Source organism: Orcinus orca, chromosome 12 (genome assembly GCF_937001465.1).
Source record: "Orcinus orca chromosome 12, mOrcOrc1.1, whole genome shotgun sequence".
NCBI classification, from domain to species: domain Eukaryota; kingdom Metazoa; phylum Chordata; class Mammalia; order Artiodactyla; family Delphinidae; genus Orcinus; species Orcinus orca.
In genome coordinates this window covers 29,415,745-29,436,703 of record NC_064570.1, presented here as the reverse complement: position 1 = coordinate 29,436,703, position 20,959 = coordinate 29,415,745, and the positions used below count along the sequence as shown (strand labels likewise).

The following is a 20,959-nucleotide window of genomic DNA, read 5'->3' as shown; positions in this document are numbered from 1 at the left end:
TCAGTTACATCTGCTGCAAATTATGGGACCGAGGGAAGGAAGCCTCAACATTTCTTTCTCAAGTGGGCTTCAGTGAGTCTACTCTGTGCTGGCCACTGAGATGAGTGCTGGCATCTCTGTACTCAAGAAACTGCCTGTACAGAAAGGAAGCCCAGCCTGGCTTCCGTATACCTCATATTCTGAACTTTGATATTTCAATTGAGTGTTTCACAGGGGGTCCTCAGGCAACTTTTCCCCAGTGTCCTAACAGCTGTTATGAGAATATATTACCTTTAAAAATTGTTGAAAAGATGACAGATTAGGAGAATTTTTCTCAGGGGTTGAACCACTCTTTTGGCTCTCCACCAGCCATGATTCTGACTATATCACAGTTGTGGAAGAAAGGGAGTATGTAGTTCGTACCTCAACTGGTCCTAGAACTAATTTTTCAAGCCACAAGGTAAAGAAGGATCTATCGAGTAGCCTTTACTTAAAGTCTGAGTAATAAACTCATTGCAACTGTGGAATCCAAAATGGGAATTGGAGGTAACGAAGTGGCAGGGCCAGATACGGAATTTGTTGGGCCCAGTGCAAAGTGAAAATGGGGTGGGTGCTTGTTCAAAAAAGCAAGAAAATGTGCTAACTATGTGTGTCTTAAAACAGAAAGCCTTTTTTTGTTTCTTCAGCTTGCTATGGTGTTTTTAAAATTTGCTTTAAGTAATGTTTTAAGTAAAGAAAAATTAATAATTTTAATTATTAATATGATGTTTGCCATTCATCTTTATATGGTACAGTGCCATTTTTAGACGCAAATATAAGAGCATTTGACTCGTACGTGTAATCACCAAAATTACACAATTCATAGCTCATACGTGCATTTTTGGTAAGAATATATGTGAAAACACTACACAAAACACAACTGTTTTTATTTTATTTGTCCAAAGATGCACACATTCTTTCTTTTAATTTTTTTATTGACGTATAGTTGATTTACAGTGTTTCAGGTGTACAGCAAAGTGACTCAGTTATACACATATTTATATATTCTTTTTCATATCCTTTTCCATTATAGGTTATTACAAGATATTGAATATGGTTCCCTGTGCTATACAGTACATCCTTGTTGTTTATCTATTTGACATATAGTAGTCTGTGTCTGTTAATCTGAAATTCCAGATGTATCCCTCCCCCCGCTTTCCACTTTGGTAACCTTAAGTTTGTTTTCTGTGTCTGTGAGTCTATTTCTGTTTTGTAAATAAGTTCATTTGTATCAATATTTTTTTAGATTCCACAGTAAGTGATATCATATGATATTTGTCTTTCTCTGTTTGACTTATTTCACTTAGTGTAATCTCTAGGTTCATTCATGTTGCTGCGAATGGGATTATTTCATTCTTTTTTATGGCTGAGTAATATTCCATTGTATATATACACCACATCTTCTTTATCCAGTCATCTGTCAATGGACATTTAGGCTTACCAATGGTCTTGACCTTTGGCTTAAGGAAAGACTAAAAGGAAAAAGACCTATGGGTTGCCCCATTTTTCCCTTTGCTTCTATGTCATCATTTCTAGCAAAAGTGGTTGGCTAATTCAGGGAAGTAACATTAGTAAGAAAAGATATGAGAGGGTTCTCTGGTCATTGAGTTTCTTAGAACATCATTGCTTTCTTTCTGCATTCAAAGCATGTTCTTGTTCTAAGGGAAAGCATGGCTGCTTGGGCTGTCAGCATCCCTGCCCACTAAGGTCTAGACATAACACGTTTAGCTTGTACTCACTTGAGTCTCAATGAACTCCCACACATTGTAAGTCCACACAAATTCTGTGTTCTCAGGGTGGCAAGGAACAGTGGACACACATACTGAGCATCTCTCTGCTCTCGAGTGCCCAATTGTCTCATTAGATTTCACTTGTAAAACACAAGTTCAAAAATAAAATTATGAAGAATTTCAAGATGGTGACAGCAGAATATTAAACCAAGTATGAGGCTCTTCTGAGTGTGGGACCCTGTGCAGCTGCACAGATGACATGCCTAGGAAGCCAGCCCTGTAAGGGACCATACTGCCTTATCCCTCTCACTCATGGCTGTTGGGCACCTGCAAGGCCATCTCCTTGGAACTGGAAGAGAAATCTTGCCTTCTCCCTTCTTCCCCATTTCCATGGTTCTTCCTTTCTTTTATCCCTTTTGTCCTTCTCCAAATCTGGCTCTTCTCATACTGGTTGGCAATTTTTCAGCTCCATCTTTTCCTGCAAAAATGGGTTGAAGTGGTTTGGGAGAAAGATCCCCACTCTAGTAGACTTTCTTCAGGAGGTGTTTTAGAAAAAGCAAGCACAGTATGTTGAGGAAAAGGGTATTTTATGATTTTTTGGAGTGTATACTGTATTTGGAATCACTGATACAGGTAACGAAGAACCAAGACGATTTAAAATAGAAAAGGAAATTGAAAATAGGAAATGTTTCATTTTAGCAAAGTCTTTCTGGTATATAGCATGGACTTAAATTGGAGGAATATGTAATAAATCATAGAGGCTAGTTAAAAGGAAGCTATTCTGTAACCCTTGTAAAATGACAGTTGCCCAAGACTCTAGTATTGAATGACACTGTGATCACTTGATTTCACTTATATGGTAGGAATAGAGGAGTTGAGAATTATTTAGTTGACAGCTTTAGGACTGGGGAAAAATCTCTTTCACCTAGAAGTGGCTGATGGAAGAAAGGAAACAGAAAACACGTGAGCAACTCTTCTTGGAACTTGAGAGAAGAGGCTGTCTGAACCGGTAGACCTGTTCTTCACAATGTCTATTGGAAGCTGTGGCCCCTTGTGAGGTTACATAAGCTTGGGGGTGGCACTGGAGCCTACTGTATTGAAAAACACTGTGAATCTCCTGGGATATAAGTTTTCAAGTTAAAGACCCTCTCTGCCTACTTCCAGATTGAGTTGTTTCTCTACAGTATTTTTATACTTCTTCATAGTGGCTCAACCTAAGGATGTGAGAAAGTAGGAAGAGAGAGTCATTACCATTCCTTACAAACTATGAACATGCTTGGTTCTTGAGAGTCTGCTTTCCCGCCCAGACAACCAAATTAATGGAATTCTTTGTTCTATCCCATGAAAACAGAAAGAATCTTAGCAGAAGCTGTTCCGTGTAAGTTCTGACTTTACCTGGGTATTTTGGTCTTGGGTTTGGGTTTTCTGATTTGGTCTGGGTCTATCTTCATATCACGATACAGGAAATTCAGGGGGATTTCTTGGGATAGTTACCTGTATTTGGCTTGTGAAGTTGCTTCTTATTTGAATTAGAGCCACATGTGGGAGACTGAAGGCACTGTTGGGCTCTTGTTATCACACATTTGGATTTTAAGAAAGTTTAGATAGCTTGTTTTATATAATAATGTCAGGATAAATGGAAACAAAACTGTGAATGCTTCGTGTTTTCTTTTAGAATTCTTCATGTTTCCTTTTAGAGTGACAACTCTTTCTTATCGTTAGCGTGGTGTAAACACTGCTGAAGAAATAGCATATGCTTGCTACCTCATTTGGAAATCCCCATGTGCAGATTCCAAGTTAACATTTTTAAATGAATAAATACAAGTAAATCAAGCTCTAAAAGTTAATGTATTTTTAAATTAAACTTTTAAATGTGTAAATGAGTCCAAGCCTCTTTTCATAACTTGATGACCTAAAACACTTTTAAAAGTTACGTTAGGGAGTTAATGCAGCTAGAAGGACACTTAATGTGGTTTTCTCGAGAGGCTGATATTCTCAAATCTAGAAGTAAAACTAGAATTTCAACAAAATGAAATTGTATTATATTATTATTGTCATTTTTAATGGAATAAAAAATGAAATGCATTCATTCTTACGAAAGTTTTCCCAAACCATGTCCCAAAGATACTCCACCTACAGACTGATATTAGAGATTAGATAGTACTTATCTTTTTCCACAGTCAATTCTATTCAAATATTTCAAAATCCTTTTGAAATTGCTTTACAATGTAAGTTAAAGATATTCTTTTGACTATGGTATACTTAAATCAACATTTTTTAAAAGTCTTCTTATACTTAGTTGGCAAGCAACGCAACAATCAAATAAAGGTAGACAGAGGACCTCACTTCTTATTCCACCCAGGCATCGGTAGCTTGCAACACCAGACTCTGATTATGCTTATACTTTGTTTGCCAGATCCTCCTGAAAGTGTCTTATTGTTTTACACCATCAGCACAGCCCCTAGCAAAGTTCTTTACAAACTTTTAAAGACTGCTAAGCTGACAGGCATTTACTCACCCCATCTCTGTAAGAATCCTAGGGTATGACTGACAAGAAAAACTACCTGTCTGTGTCTCTCTTTCTCTTTCTCACTTGCTCTGATTTTCTCATTTTCTCTCTTTCTTTAACAAAGCAGATGCCCACTAAACTTGATCCCATGTGGTCCTGTTTGAGAAAAGAAGGGGAAAAAAATTAAAATCAAGTCTCACTAATTAGAGGAAAATTGTATGTAAATAATTGAAAGGCCTTTTCATTCTTATGGTTGACATTTCTACCAAGGCCTTAATTGACTGTTGGGTCTAAAGGGTTATGTGCTTTTTTTAAGTGACATGTGCTCCTGGCCAAGTACTGGCTGGGACACACTCTGAGTAGTTTTAGATCACCAGCAGCTCTTGCTATTTTAGTCTGTGTCACTGCTTGAAGTTGTAATTAATTTGAATGATCCTAAAAATGATAATTATGACAGTTCTGATATTCGATAAGAATAACTTACATTCAGTCTTACTAAGAAAGTCATGGAGCATTTAGCAGAAGGGCAAAAAAATCTATACGGTGCCAACGAATATCTCACAGAGAAGCAGACAGCAGAAGCCTCCACAGGGCTTAACTTGTCCTTGTAAGTAATTTGTGAAATATTTCATGCTTGCCAATTAACTGTGTTCTGCACTTTAATTATATCTTCGATCAGTAATAATGTATGTCACGTTTGTTTTTGTTTTTAATCTAAACATTTTTAGCCAATGCCAATTTTAGCTCATTCTTGTACAAATAATATTTATAAATGACATATATCATACGAATGATATTTACACCCATAGAGCACAGTATTTCATTATTTTCCTCTACTAAATCAACATGATTTTAAAAAAAAACAACAACAACCTAGTACTATTGTTAGATTTCTCTTTCTCTTTTGCTCCCGATTTCTTTTCTTCTTTTAATTCAGTTTTTCTTGTAATGGCTAAATTTCTTGACAGGTGTTCTCATTCTTCAAACCATAAAAAGAAAAAAAATGTATAAAGAAAAGGGTTAAAAAATTAATAGTGAATGTCTAAGATGCTGAAGTATGATCTTTTTCTGATTTATTGGGTCACTCAAATTGCGAACATTGAAACATAGTATTTTGTATGTGTAAACAATGATCTTCAGTGCACGGATACATTTTTGTAAGGTATCTGAAAATTACTCAAGAATTGTATGTTTAGTATGTGTCTCTATTTAGTCAATAACAGGTTTTACAATAAATTATGTCTTAGAAAAGCAGTTATGTCGCTTCTTAGAGTTATAGGTGCATGATTAAAGGAAATGCAATGTAATTTAGAGCCAGAAGTTCTGTATTTAAATATTAACTGTAGTCTGTTCAGCAGTTGGATTTTTGATCAGTTATTTTCTTTGAACTTCATGTTATCTATAAAATGAGGATAATTAATAATAATAATCTACTCTACAGAGTTGTAATGAGGACCAAATAAGCACAAGAATATTAAAGTGTACATTCATAGTTTGTATAAACAATTCGTCAAGAATTAGTATTCTAGTCTATAAAAATTGCTTCTTGCTTAATAGTGTTCAGGGGGAAATGACTAAATAAGTAAAGAGGGGAAAAAAGTCTAAACTACTTCCTTTTTGTTTCCTTATTGGTTTTTCATTGCTAATTTTTTCATATTTATTTTAGAAAAGTTGATAAGCAGGAATACTACTTTACTATGCCTTTAACAAGTAAGCAGCAGTTGTGAGGAAGTAATGAGTTCTGAATTTAAAGGACTGTGTCCTGTTTTCACCTCTTGCTAACTTGGTATAGTCAGAGTTCCTTGTGCTGCGTCCTCATTCTGGTTGTCCATCTATAAAATGGGAGCAGTAAGTGTGGAAAATCTAATCACCCACCTATACTGTTCCTGGCGCTCCTGAACCACAGATGGGCAGCTCATCTAAGTGGCCAGGAGGATGCAGGTGTGCCAGGGAGTGCCCCGCTCCCCTCCCTGATCAGAGTCCCAAAGGAGCTGGGGCCCCCAATGGCGGGTCAAGTGCCACGTCTCACACTGGGCAGTGGACACGCTGAGAGCTGACCCCTGTGCACCCGGTGGTTCAGGTTCACTTTCTCAGGGCTGTGGGATTGGGAGAAGAGGAAAGTTACTCCCTGGCAGCCCTCCTCTCAGGCATGGGATAGCCACTCCCCTAGAAACATTTCAAGGCGTAAGGGTACCAGTACCTGTTCTTTATACTGCGCAGGATGTCGTGAGGCTGACGTGATCCTGGGTATCGTGTGTGTGCATGTGCTACTCCTCCTTGGAGAGAAGTAGTTATAAGCTTTTTGTTGTTGTTGTTTAATTGTTGTTGTTGTCTTCTTTTTCCTCTGGGAGAAATTGTTTACTTGCCTCTTGTTCCGTGATTTTTTTTTTTTTTCCTGGTAATATGAGCAGATTTGTGCTTCTAGGAAGAAAGAGAGAGGGAGGGAGAGAGAGAGAGAAAGGAAGGGAGGGGGAGGAAGAGAGGAAGGAAAGAAGAAAGGAAGAAAAGGAAAGGAAAGAAAAAAAAAAGAGTTGCACCAGTATAATATGTACATAATAGGCTCTAAATGAGGAGAAAATTTTGTATTTATTCTATGGACTTGTATTAAGCATACTTTAGAATCTGATGTTTCTTTCTCCAAAGTGAATTTCTACGTAGTATTAACTTCAAGTTTTAAAAAAAACTGCACACACCCGAAAGTAATATTTTTATTTAGATGAAGGCATCATCTTTTGTTTCTCCTTTAGAAAGCTAATAAAACCCTCTTAATTAAAATTTGATATATTTTAGTGGTAAAAATATTATTCTAAGTTATACCTTTGAATTAATACTTCTTCAAAATACTCTTCAGAATATAAGCAGCCCATAGGTTATATGGAAAAAAAGAGAAGCTAAAATGCTATGGATTTAGGATTTTTAGCTGACATTTTACTTCTTACTCCCCAACCCTGTTACTTTGTTTTACACATACTTATTAATTTAGATTTGTAATATGAGTTAGTGTGGGTTGCCTAGATTTTAACTAGATATTAATTACGTTGTATTTTTTATGGTATCTATGTCTCATACATGAATGTCTTGAATATTCTTAAGTAAACGTGTTTTTAAAACATCCTGTTATTAAAAATATATCAGCTATATGTTTCAACAATTTCCTTTTTGAAGAGTGCAGTCCATGCCTCTAAATTCAATTTTACTTTCTCTCTACATTCCATTTGTATTTCCTTCAAATCACATTGCCTTGTATGCTTTCTCTCAAGCTTACCTACAATAAAGCCTTCTGTTGTCTAAGGGTCATTCCTACATGAATCATGCTCTGTCAAAATTTTGAGGTTTATAAATGTTCAGTTAATTGAGCAGTCTGACCAGCTGAATACTTGTAAGTCCTTTATAATATCTTTCAACACTTCAAAACTTTGGCCCACTTAAGGCTCCAGAATCCCAGAGCAAATGGGACAAGTCATTCACATGGACTCTTGCTGATAAAACTAAGAACATGCTTATGCATTTCTCAGAATTTGTAATAAAGTAAATGTAGGTCTACTCTTAAATGTTTATTTTTGAACTGTGTCTATGTTATGCCATAGCAAGGGGTTGGAAAGTGAAAAACTTATCCAATCAGCCAACTATTTTGACTTCATATTAAACACTAACTTGACTTTTTTTTTTCTCACTAATTGGATGTTTTGGCATCGTGAATGCTTATAGTTTCTAAGAAAGGAGTCAGTCTCTCCCTCTCCGTCCTCCAATTATTTTTTTCTCACAGTGATGTGATACTGAAAATGAATGCACAAATAAGTAATTATAACTTACATGCCAGCTCCAGCCCACCCCAATTGTCTTCCTAAGATTCTGTGCATTCCTGGGGGACATATATTTTCATGGTCTCTTCTGGCCTCAAGTTCCAGATTTCACAGGATTCTGAGTCTCACTCCGTATCAGTTCCATCCTTTCTGCTCTGCATCAATTCAAACATGGAACTCAGCCCTTTTCCTTCATTCCTTCAAAAAAAAATGCAAATCTGCTCACAAAAAGTTAGCTTTCAGTGTAGCTGACTTTACTGAAAGCTTGGCAAGACTAAGGCAGTTAACACACACAATTCTTCATATTGGTGATTTCTCTACTTAAAAGTATGTTGACCCAAGTCATATATCACATGGACTGAACACCTTCTTCTCCTTTGTAGGATAATTCCTCTTCTCTCTAACCAACCTCCAACTCAGCTCTGAGTTTCCAGGGCACATGTAAAGACTCACTAAGTCTTCTTCTAAACATCTACTCTAGGTATTACGCTTTCTCTGTCCTTCACCAATCTCTACAAGGGGAAGTGAGGAGTACAGAAAACTTTTACTCCACCCTTAAGAAATATTCATGCCACCAACACACACACAGACACACACTTACAACACAAGTGCACGCCACTCACCCCACACTCACACCCTGTAGAAAGCAGAAGTATCTAGAGTCAGTTTGGATTTTAAGCAAAAATTCCCCTTGAATACATTTATATCAATGTTTAAAAGCTCTTACTTACTATAGATGTATAATATTTCAGTGGAAACTCTTGTTCTCCAAGCTGACCCTTGCCTGTCCCATATCTAGACACACTGACCTTCCTTCTGTTCCTTGAAGGGCAAGCTCATTCCTTCTGTATGACTTTTGCATCTTCCTATCTCTGTGCCTCTCAGCATAACTGATTTGTTCTCATGATACATGCTTTAGCCCAGGTTTCTCCCTTTTGTAAGTGACCGTCCAATCTATAACAACCTCTTCGCAACCCACAGTCACATCACCCAATATTCTCTATAAAAATCACTGTTTCATTTCTTTAAAAGAAATTATCACACTCTGAGATTATCTTTATTTTTTTATTTAAACATTGTCAATTGTCTATCCTTGAGGAGAGGGTCCTCTTTTATATTGTTTACTGCTGTACTTCAGGACCAGAAAATGTGGGTGATACTCAGTAAGTGCTTAATATATTTCTAAAAATAAATAATTGTGTCTACTGTTAAAAATGAAAAAATTGAATTTGCTTAATAACTTTAAAAAGTATAACTTATCTAATATATTTTAAAGGACACATCACATTATCTGTCCCATGATAGTTAACATGAATTGAGTAATAATTATAATTATTACTGTAACCAGGACTTCCTGAGGTTAACCTGATGGTAAAGACCACCATTTACTATGCTCATATTTAGAATTCAATGTTCAGAAGAAATAGTATTAGCCTGGGAATTAAAACAGCCTCATTAAAGATTAGCATCATGGAATTCTAACCCAATCCTCTCATTTAACATTTGTGGCAACTGAGACACAGAAAAACTATCTTGCCCAATATTAATGGCATTAAGTCTGGAATTCAGGTTTCTTGAGTCTCAAATGACTAATTTTCCCTGTAAACCATGTCCCCAGTCCTAATCTAAGAGTAATCAGTTACCTCATGTTTTCATTTATAGAATAAGCAGGTGAAATTAGATGATCTCTCACCATTTGCAGTTCAATTACTCTCTTTCTTTCTTCCCCTCTGTTCATCAGTTATTCTGCAACTTGACTGGAAGCAATCTCCTTATGTTCTCATTCTTATTGTCAAGATCCTACTCAGTGATACCTTGAGTCCCCAACAACTCTAAATGTCTGTTACTCAGGGGTATTGGTGCATCTGACTGGCTGTTGCTGATACGCAGCACAGTAGACTTGCAACTGCTGAATCTACACAAGTAGAAAAATAAGGATGCTTGACCATTTGCAAGCACTTCATTGAGGACTTCCTGAGTATCGGAGAATAAGGCACACCAATCAAACGTAATAATATAAGGTCAATTACGGTAAAATTAAAGTTAAAGTTGCAATTAATATAGAACAAGGTTAAAATTAAAGCACCTTAGGATGAAATTGTTAGGGCTTTTTTGTAACCAATGTATTTGATTCTGAATTAAATTGCCTTGTTCATCTTGTGGCGGAAATATCTTGTATGTTTCCTCTCTTCTCAATGGTATTGGTTTTTTATTTCAAATGAAGCAGATTATCTATAAACATATGTATATGTATATATATATATACATATTCATATATATATGAATAATACAGACTAGAAATGTTTCTCATTCACTGGTGTAAAAGTCCTTGGATAAATCAAATTTAGCCTACCTTAATTATATTGTTACCCAATCTATATATTTTATATATTTTAATACCTCACAAAAGGTTAGCTCAAAGTTTTCTGCAGTTTAAACGTTTTTTTGAGAAGGAAACTGGATTGAAGTTAATTTTCTAAGCTATTATGTGAATTTAGAAACTTTAATTTTCCTATGTTTTAGAATTTTCAGATACACTAAGGAATTTAACATTTTTTTAATGTACTATCTTTGTGCCTAATGAGGAGTTTCCCCACACTGGTTGTACAAGCGTGAGGAAAGAGAGATAATGACTTGTCCTATACACAGCCATATAATCCCTTACCTGTTCCCTCCGTTTCTCTGCAGTGTCTAGAGCATTTGGTTAAATCAGCCTTGGTCTAACTGTTGGAAAACAGTAAGGAAGTGAATACAGGAAGTAGTAGAATGGGATAAAATATTGGGGCCAAAAACCTGAAGTGTATTTCAGAGGAAAATAGAACAATCCGAGATTTACTATGTTCATATAACACAATACTCAGTGTTAATCTGGGATCTATGGACTCTGCTGGAACATTCAAGGGAATCCATACATCTCCCCAATTTTATTTTATTATTTTTATTTTTTAATTTTTTTTTCTTGCACCATCCCCATCCTGAAAGAATATATAGTCCCATGGAGAATACACATATGAACAAAGAATGGGGGAAAAGCTCTGAGAAAGAGTGCACTGGGTTGCAAGTGGGCATGTTGGTGTAATAGGGATTCCTCTTTTTATCTGGACCCTCCTCTTGTCCTTGGAGGAAAACAAGGACAGAGCCTTGTGGCATGCCACTAGAAACCCTTCTTCTGCAGTTTTACATCCTCCCAGTGTACGTCCTTTGGATGCTATGCTCAGCTGTTTGGGAATCTACCCACCTGTACTTTTTTTTTTTTTTTTTTACATCTTTATTGGAGTATAATTGCTTTACAATGGTGTGTTAGTTTCTGCTTTATAACAAAGTGAATCAGCTATACATATACATATGTTCCCATATCTCTTCCCTTTTGCGTCTCCCTCCCTCCCACCCTCCTTATCCCACCCCCCTAGGTGGTCACAAAGCACCAAGCTGATCTCCCTGTGCTATGCAGCTGCTTCCCACTAGCTATCTATTTTACGTTTGGTAGTGTATATATGTCCATGCCTCTCTCTCGCTTTGTCACAGCTTACCCTTCCCCCTCCCCATATCCTCAAGTCCATTCTCTAGTCATCTCCCAAATTTTAATGTAAAATTGTGAGTGTGCATTTTTTGGGAGGCGAGAGACAACCCAAACTTTTCATCATATTTGCAAGGGGGTCTGTGCCCTCAAAAAGGCTAAGAAGGACAATATCACCAGGTTACCAGACAACAAGCACCATAAAAATGGAAAAGAGTTAATATAAATTAACATCTCTCCTTTCCCATCTCCAATTAATTATATTTGACATTTTTCATTTTCAGACTTGGAAATCATATCTGACCTTAGGGCTGTACAGCTGAAGTAGATGAGGATACTTCTGTGACAATTTAAGGAAGAGAGCTTAGGATGAGTAAAAACTAAGAAAGGAAATTTATTAGAAAAGAAAATTGAAAATAAGGTTTGCCTAAATGGTAAAATAATAATTTATTTTACACGTAGATAACTTTAATATAAAGATTTAAAGCAACTGTTTTTCATCCCCTATTAGGTTGTTTTCATTGGTAACAACAACCAGTATTTGTAGAGAACTTACCATGTGCCTTCAATTGTGCATAAGCATATGTTTTTATATTGAGTTCTCATAATGAACCAATGGAAGAAGGAAATATTTCCCTTAGTTTTTCAGACAAAGAAATTGTAATTATCCTGGCAGCTCAGGAAGGACTTCCAACAAGAGGCAACATGATGCCAAATTTCCAAGTGTCAGTGTGTGTATTTTGGGAGGGATGTGGAGTTCAGGATGGAAAGGAGTGAATAAAGGGGCTGGGGAAGGAGCAGAGTAGGAAGAGTGACAGCCAAGTTAGATGCCATTTAGGTATGTAGAATCTACTCTTGAGAGCAACTTGAACAGAAGAGACTGATGAGGAAGGCTTTAAAATTTTGTCTTCGGAGATCTGCAGTAGAAGAGAGTTCCATTGAATCACGATGAGGCTCTACACCAAAGCTGGGAGTGAACACATTTTGGAATTTTTTCAAATTTCTTCCAGCTTTATTTAATTCTTCAAAAACTAAATCTTAAGTCTCCTTAAGCAAAATGAATGTTCAGAATTTATAAATAGGTCAAGAATAGTCAACTATCTTAAGAAATTTCTTTTCATTGTTTTGTAAGAAATCCTATCAACTCTTCCAGGGCAAGGAGACATGGAAAGGAAATGTGTTGACCCTGAAGATTCTAGGGAGAGGATATGGTGATACTGCATCCCTCAAAACAGCAACAACCATCTTTAAAATATGAAATAAGCCCATGGGTAGATTTGAGAACTTATTAAAAATATATTGTAAAGAACCCAGACATTTCAGTTCCAAGTATATATCCAAAAGAATTGAAAGCAGGAGCTTTAAGAGATATTTGTACACCCATGTTCATAGCAGCATTATTTACAATAGCCAAAAGGTAGAGGCAACTCAAGTGTCCACTGATGGATAAATGAATAAGCAAATGTGTATATGCATACAATGGGACATTATTCCTCAAAAAGGAAGAAAATTCTGACACAAGCTACAACATGAATGAACCCTGAAGATATCATGCTCAGTGAAATAAACCAGCTACAAAAGGACAAATTTTGTGTGATTCCACTTATATGAGGTATCTAGATTAGTCAAATTTATTGAGACAGAAAGTAGAATGTACTTTCTGGTACCGGCAGGAGTGGATAATGAGCAGTCTTTTTTTTTTTTTTTTTGCGGTACGCGGGCCTCTCACTGTTGTGGCCTCTCCCGCCGCGGGGCACAGGCTCCGGACGCGCAGGCTCAGCGGCCATGGCTCACGGGTCCAGCTGCTCCGCGGCACGTGGGATCCTCCCGGACCCCTGCACAAACCCACATCCCCTGCATCGGCAGGCGGACTCTCAACCACTGCGCCACCAGGGAAGCCCTGAGCAGTCATTTTTTAATGGGTCCAGAGTTGCAGTTTAGGAAGATAAAAATGGTTTTGGAGATGGACGGAGGTGATGGTTGCACAACAGTGTAAATGTACTTAATGTCACCGAATGGTATACACTTAAATGATTAAAATGGTAAATTTTATATTATGTATACTTTATCTATCAAAGAGAACAGAGCGTAAGTTATTTGATAATTTTAAGGCTGATTTCTATTCCTAGTCTTTAAATACATGAGTGCAATTAAAATCCCTTCTGGATAAGGCTGGGTTAAAAAGTATATATTTGTAAAACATAGTAGGTACTAGACTTACATATGAGAAATCAATATAAATGTTTTGCCTTAAATTCTTGTATGTTATATAGCTTGATTTAAATATACCTAAAATATTATATGGTTAACATTATATATCTTTTGGTTATTTATTGAGTACAGTCAACTTAGAATTTCATTATCCAAATTGAAAATGTTGTTTGACATGGTTGATGACTAGTGGCTTATGTGGTAGGAAAATATTTTACTGGGAACTCTTGACTAGTGGGAAGGCCAATAAGATGTATTATCAACACTTTAAAATGGTGGTATATTCACAGAGTGCACAGTCTAATAGATGGCTAACAATTTGACAAATATAAGTTTTAAAAATTAAGTACACTGGAATGTCTCTATAATGTTTTCCAGGGATCTGGGGTTTTTTCAGTGTTACATGATCCTCTTTGGGTCCTTAGCCAGCTCTTTAAAAAATGAACGCTAGCTGCAGGAAAATGTTAAATGGAGGCATACTGTGATGAATTTCACTGTCTAGTATTTATTTTAAAGGGTTTAACTTAATATACAACACAGTGAAACTTTGCTTTCTCATACATAATGCATTAAAAATTTTAGTCCCTTAGAAAACATTGCCAGTGAAATTACAGTGAATAACAAATCCATATATACTTAGAGCTAGGATTTTTTTTGGTAGAGTTTATTTTTTCATAGCTGTCTTGAATGGATATTTTAAACTTAAATGGGTTCCATTTCTCCTAAAATAAAGCATCTTTAGAGGAGAAATTTTAAGGGAACAGATGAAATTTCATTACCATGCATGTGGTCACACCTTGTCAGAATTTAGGTCCTAAATTTCACTGTGATATTGATATTTGCACACATTTAAAGTGACATTATTTGGCAAAAGAACAAGTATCTAGTTTGAGTTAGTGGTGCACATGGCGATGACTAACCACGTACTATGAGGTTAAAACAATTTTTTAAATCACTTGTTAATGTGATAAGACCAGGCTCATGTTTTTCCTAAGCTCATTTTCAATTGGCTTTTTTGTTCAGCCAATAGGTGAATAAATGTTTGCAATTGACAGATGTATTCTTTACTCAAATAGAAAGGGCAGGAGCGTGAGATATTAACTGGGAAAGAGTGATTCACACCTTCATGGACATAAATCCCCTATTTTAAAATTGAGTAGTGCTTTTAGTATAACTTACCCTAGTTTGACTCTAAACCAAGGATTCCATCTACATGAATGGACTAATGAAATTGATCTTGTTGGAAAACATATTTCTGGAAGAATTCTGTTCTAAAGAATAATTTATTGGGTATAAATTATCTTAGAATTCCTCTTCCTTCTCCCTGTAACTCCCTATAACTCTTCCTCTCTCAACACATCACCCCACAAAAAAAGAAGCAGTGAAGGGAGGGGGAAGGGTAAGCTGGGATGAAGTGAGAGAGTAGCATTGACATATATAAACTACCAAATGTAAAATAGATAGCTAGTGGGAAGCAGCTGCATAGCACAGGGAGATCAGCTCCGTGTTTTGTGACCACCTAGAGGGGTAGGATAGGGAGGGTGGGAGGGAGATGCAAGAGGGAGGAGATATGAGGATATATGTGTGTGTATAGCTGATTCACTTTGTTATACAGCAGAAACTAACATAACATTGTAAAGCAATTATACTCCAATAAATATGTCAAAAAAAAGAGAGATTAAACAAAGAGAAGCAGTGAAACTAAATAAATTCCACCAAATGCTTAAACTTTACCTTTCTCATTAGTCTCATTCTATAGTGATGCTCTTAACAATTAATGAGTCTTTTGTATATGGAACTTAGTAGGTATTTAACAGCCTCCATTTTGATTTTTCTTAATTTTTTATAGATTGACATTGTCAATGATTATTAATGATTTTCATTAATAATGATTATTAATGTTCTTAGTGATCATTAATGATTATTTAATACATCACATTTTTGGTTTTGTTTGATCACTTGAAAAATTAAAGCTTGCCATGGTTATGGTCATTGTTGCTATGCAGTATATCCAAATTGTGTCTTCTGTTCTTCATCTCATTTTTCCTCCTTCTCGTCCTCCCTCCTTTCCACCCTCCTAACACAGAGCAAACTCTGAAACCTTCTTCACTGCTCTGCCTCATAGGAGCTATTCTCTGTTGGTCCTCATGAAGTCTTACCCTCTGCATGTAGAGTCCAAACCATGGCCAAGGAAGCAATAGAAGCCCCATGCACACTTATCCCCACCCATCTGAGTAGCTCCCTCAATATTGGGAACCTGCCTCTCAAATTTCACCTCCTTCTACACCTCAGAAGTCAGATAACTGCCTCCTCTGCTACACAAAATTACTTTGTTCCATTACAGCTCCATCTTCATACGCTCGAGAAGAGATGAATCTCATCTCATACTTTTCCATTCGCTCAAAAATGGATGTTCTTTACCACCTGTTGCCCAATGCTTCAGAAGTCTCTATCACAAATTTTATCCATGTTTACAGTGATTAACAGTGGGAAAATAATGCTCTTAGCAATTACTGTATTGTGATCAGAATAAGAAATCTTATAGAATTCTTTTAAAAAGTTTTTTTAGATATGTCACACGTCATAAAATCCACTCTTTTAAACTGTATAATTCAGTGGTTTTTAGTATATTCATAAAGTTATACAACCATTACCACTATCTAATTCTAAAGTGTTTTTCAGCACCAAAAAAAGAAACCCCATATACGTTAGCAGTCACTGCCCATCATTTTGTCCCCTTAGGCCCTGAAAACCAATAATATAATACTTTTTTGTCTCTACTGATTTGTCTGTTTAAGGCATTTCATATAAATGGAACAAAACAATATGCCGTTCTTGTGACTGGCTGCTTCTATTCAGTGTAATGTTGTCAAGGTTCATCTGTGTCGCAGCATTTACGGATACTTCGTTACCTTATATCGCTAGTATTCCATTGTGTGGATGTATCACATTATTTATCTGTTCATCAGGTGATGGTCATTTGGGATGTTTCCACTTTTTTGCTATTGTGAATAATGCTGCTATCAACATTCATGTAAAAGTTTTGTGTAGACACATGTTTTCATTTCTCTTGGGTATCAATCTAGGAGTTGCATTGCTTGGTCAAATAGTAATGTTATGTTTAACTTTTTGAGAAACTACCAGGTTGTTTTCCAATGAAGCTACACCATTTTCGATGCCCACCACAGTGTAAGGGTTCCAGTTTCTCCACCTCCTGGCCAATGCTTGTTATTTTCTGCCTTTTTGATTACAGCCATCCTAGTAGGTGTGAAGTGGTATCTCACTGTGTCTTTGATTTGCATTTTTCTGATGGCTAATGATGTTGAGTATCTTTTCCTGTGCTTATTGGCTTTTTGTGTATCTTCTTTGGATAACAGTCTATTCATATTCTTTGTCTGTTTTTAATTGGCTTTTTAAAAAATTACTGAGCTGTATTTACATGTTCTTGATACAAGTCCCTTATTAGATATATGATTTGCAAATTTTCTCCCATTCTGTGTGTAGTTTTTTCACTTTCTTGATGGTGTCTTCTGAAGTTCAAAAGGTTTTAATTTTGATGATTTCCAGTTTACCTTTTGTTGTCCTACTGCTGTTGCTTGGGGTTTCGGTATCATGTGTAAGAAACAACTGACAAATTCGTGTTCACAGAGATTTGTACCTTTGTTTTCTTCTAAGAGTTTTATAGTTTTAGCTCTTACATTTGGATCTTTCATCAATTTTCAGTTAATTTTTGTATATGTTGTGAGTTAAGGGTACAACTTCATTCTTTTGTATGAGGTTTCTAGTTATCCCAGCTCCATTTGTTGAAAAGACTATTCTTCCCCTTTTGAAATTGAAAATCAACCTAAATTGAAAATATAGGTTGATTGAAAATCAACTTATCATATAGAGGGTCTATTTCTGGACTCTCAATTCTATTTTATTAGCCTTGATATCTGTATTTATGCTAATGCCACCCTGTCACAATTACTGTAGCATCATAGTAAGTTTTCAGACGAGGAAGTGTGAGTCTTCCAGCTTTGTTCTGTTTTAAGATTGTTTTGGCTGTTTTGGGTCAGTCGCCTTACATATAAATTTTAGCGTCAGCTTGTCAGTGTCTGCAGAACTGCAACAACAGCAAAAACAGCTGTAATTTTCATAGGGATTATATTGAATCTGTAGATCATTTGGGGACGATTGTAATCTTAACACTATTAAACCTTTTAATCTATGAATGTGGATGTCTTTCCATTTATTTAAGTCTTTAATTACTTTCCACAATATTTTCTAGTTCTCAGAGTTAGAAGTTTTGTGTTTTTTTGTTAAATTTATACTTATGTATTTTATTCTATTGTAAATAGGATTATTTTCTTAATTTCGTTTTTGATTTGCTCATTCCTACAGTATAGAAATATAATTGGATTTTATGTATTGATCTTGTATCCTGAAACCTTGCTGAAATTGATTGTTGGTTCTAATCATTTTTAGTAGACTCTTTAGGAATTTCTATATGTAAGATCATGTCATCTTCAAATAGAGATGGTTTTACTTCCTCTTTTCCAATCTAAATGCCTTTTTTAAAAAATATCTTTATTGGAGTACAATTGCTTTACAATGGTGTGTTAGTTTCTGCTTTATAACAAAGTGAATCCGCTATACATATACATATATCCCCATATCTCCTCCCTCTTGCGTCTCCCTCTCACCCTCCCTATCCCACCCCTCTAGGTGGTCACACAACACTGAGCTTATCTCCCTGTGCTATGCAGCTGCTTCCCACTAGCTATCTATTTTACATTTGGTAGTGTATACATGTCCATGCCACTCTCTCACTTCATTCCATCTTACCCTTTCCCCTCCCTGTGTCCTCAAGTCCATGCTCTACGTCTGCATCTTTATTCCTGTCCTGCCCCTAGTTTCTTCAGAACCATTTTTTTTTTTTAGATTCCATATATGTGTGTTAGCATACGGTATTTGTTTTTTTCTCTTTCTGACTTACTTCACTCTATATGACAGTCTCTAGGTCCATCCACCTCACTACAAATAACTCAATTTCGTTTCTTTTTATGGCTGAGTAATATTCCATTGTATATATGTGCCACATCTTCTTTATCCATTCATCTGTCGATGGACACTTAGGTTGCTTCCATGGCCTGGCTATTGTAAATAGAGCTGCAATGAACATTGTAGTACATGACTCTTTTTGAATTATGGTTTTCTCAGGGTATATGCCCAGTAGTGGGATTGCTGGGTCATATGGTAGTTCTATTTTTAGTTTTTTAAGGAACCTCCATACTGTTCTCCATAGTAGCTGTATCAATTTACATTCCCACCAAGAGTGCAAGAGGGTTCCATTTTCTCCACACCCTCTCCAGCATTTATTGTTTGTAGATTTTATTTCATTTCTTGCCTAATTGCGCTGGCAAGAACATCCAGTACAACATTGAATAGCAGTAGCATCTTAAAGTCTCCCTTCCTCCAGCCCCGTCTCCGGCCCCAACAAAACTAATCTCTACACTGCGCTCAATCATTTAGTAAATACAGAATTTATTCAGTAAACATTGAGCATACACAATGTACAAGGTGCTGTTTTAAGAGTCACTTCTATTCGAGGTGACGGTGGTCTTTATAAAACACTAATCTAACTATGACAGTCTTCCATTTAAAACTCTGTGGTGATGGTGCCTCATTATTATTAGAAAAAGGACTAACTTCTTAACAGGGCTTACCAGATCCTACCTTTCCTAGCATGAGTGTAAACCTCCAGCTTCTTTTCCTGCTGCTTCTCTCTTGAACACTCTTATGTAGGCAACCTCAACTGATTTTAGTTTTTCAAAATCTCAATACAGTTGATCCTTCTGATTTGCAGATTCTTTATTTGCATGTTCACCTACTGGCTAACATTTATTTGTAACCCTAAAACCAATTTGTAGGTTTCATTTGTAAAACCTCACAGGGCTTGTCCTTTTTATGTGACATTTTTCACATTTTTTGCTTTTTCTTGGTGACTTTGCTATTTAGAATGGCCTTCAAGTACAGTCTAATATTCCTGTGTGCAAGAAGGCTGTGATGTGCTTCATGGAGAAGATATGTATGATAGATAAGCTTTATTTAGGCATGAGTTATAGTGCTGTTGGCCGAGTTCAATGTTAATGAATCAACAGTGTATATTAGTAAAGCATCTTTAAACAGAAACACACATAAAACAAGGTTATGTATTGTTCACTAGATGAAAATTTTGTGACTAGATGCTTTCAAGAGCCTAACGCTAAATTTATCCTGGGGACAATGATTTGCTAATCTAGTTTTTGAAGGGAGTTTTTGGAACATTACTACTCTGAATAGCAAGAATCCTCTATGTAAAATGGTAATAATGATAACATAAAAATAGCTAAAATTTACTGAGTGTCAACTGTGTTCCAAACACTGTGCTAAATAATTTACAGACATTAACTTGTTAATTCCCATTATTTGGAATTCCCTGGGGGTCCAGTTATTAGGACTTGGAGCTTTCACTGCCATTGTCGGCTCAGGTTCAATTCTTGGTCAGGGAACTAAGATCTCACAAGCCATACAGTACGACCAAAAAAAAAAAAAAACACACAAAAAAAACCCTCCCATTATTTTATTTAATTCATGAGGTAGGTACTATCCTGAGCCCATTTTTCAGATGAGATAACTGAGCTTTAGGGATATTAACAGTTCTCCCCATGAGGCTCAGATATTTTTTCCCTGGTAGACTGAATTCAGAGCCTGGGTTATTAAAAATATTTCTTGAATGCTAAATTACTTTGTTGCATTCTATTATATTTGAATTTGTAAGTACAGTCTTTAATATAGTTTTTGGTTTTCATTTTGTTCTTTAATAATAAGAAGTTGTAATTTATTATAACTTTGATCCAGTCTAACCTTTTGCACGTTTAAAGTTCCTGTGCTCAATCTGTTCCATTTTAGAAGTCTTGAATTGTCCCTCATTCTAGAAGATGTGAAGAATAACTCCTTTGGGGAAACAGTGATTATTAGGTATCTGAGTTCCTGGTGACTGGAAAGTGGCAGATTTCCTCAAAATATGTTTTCTCCATCTGTAAATTAGGAGAATTTTAAGGTCCTTAACAAGGCTGTAATTTTCTTTTTTTAAGAAAACACAACTTCGTCTTTATTAAATATCAGGAAAACAGAAAATTCATGGAAA

At 36.0% G+C, this 20,959-nt stretch overlaps 1 protein-coding gene across 1 annotated transcript in view; it reads left to right on the top strand.

Annotated features, from left to right (window-relative positions):
* The first annotated feature begins 4,641 nt into the window (after positions 1 to 4,641).
* EYA4 (EYA transcriptional coactivator and phosphatase 4) overlaps positions 4,642 to 20,959 on the top strand; it is a 298,986-nt gene continuing 282,668 nt past the window's right edge. Inside the window, exon 1 of the mRNA XM_049695614.1 lies at positions 4,642 to 4,864. The gene's annotated coding sequence lies outside the window, so the exon portion shown is untranslated. The remainder of the gene's footprint in view (positions 4,865 to 20,959) is intronic.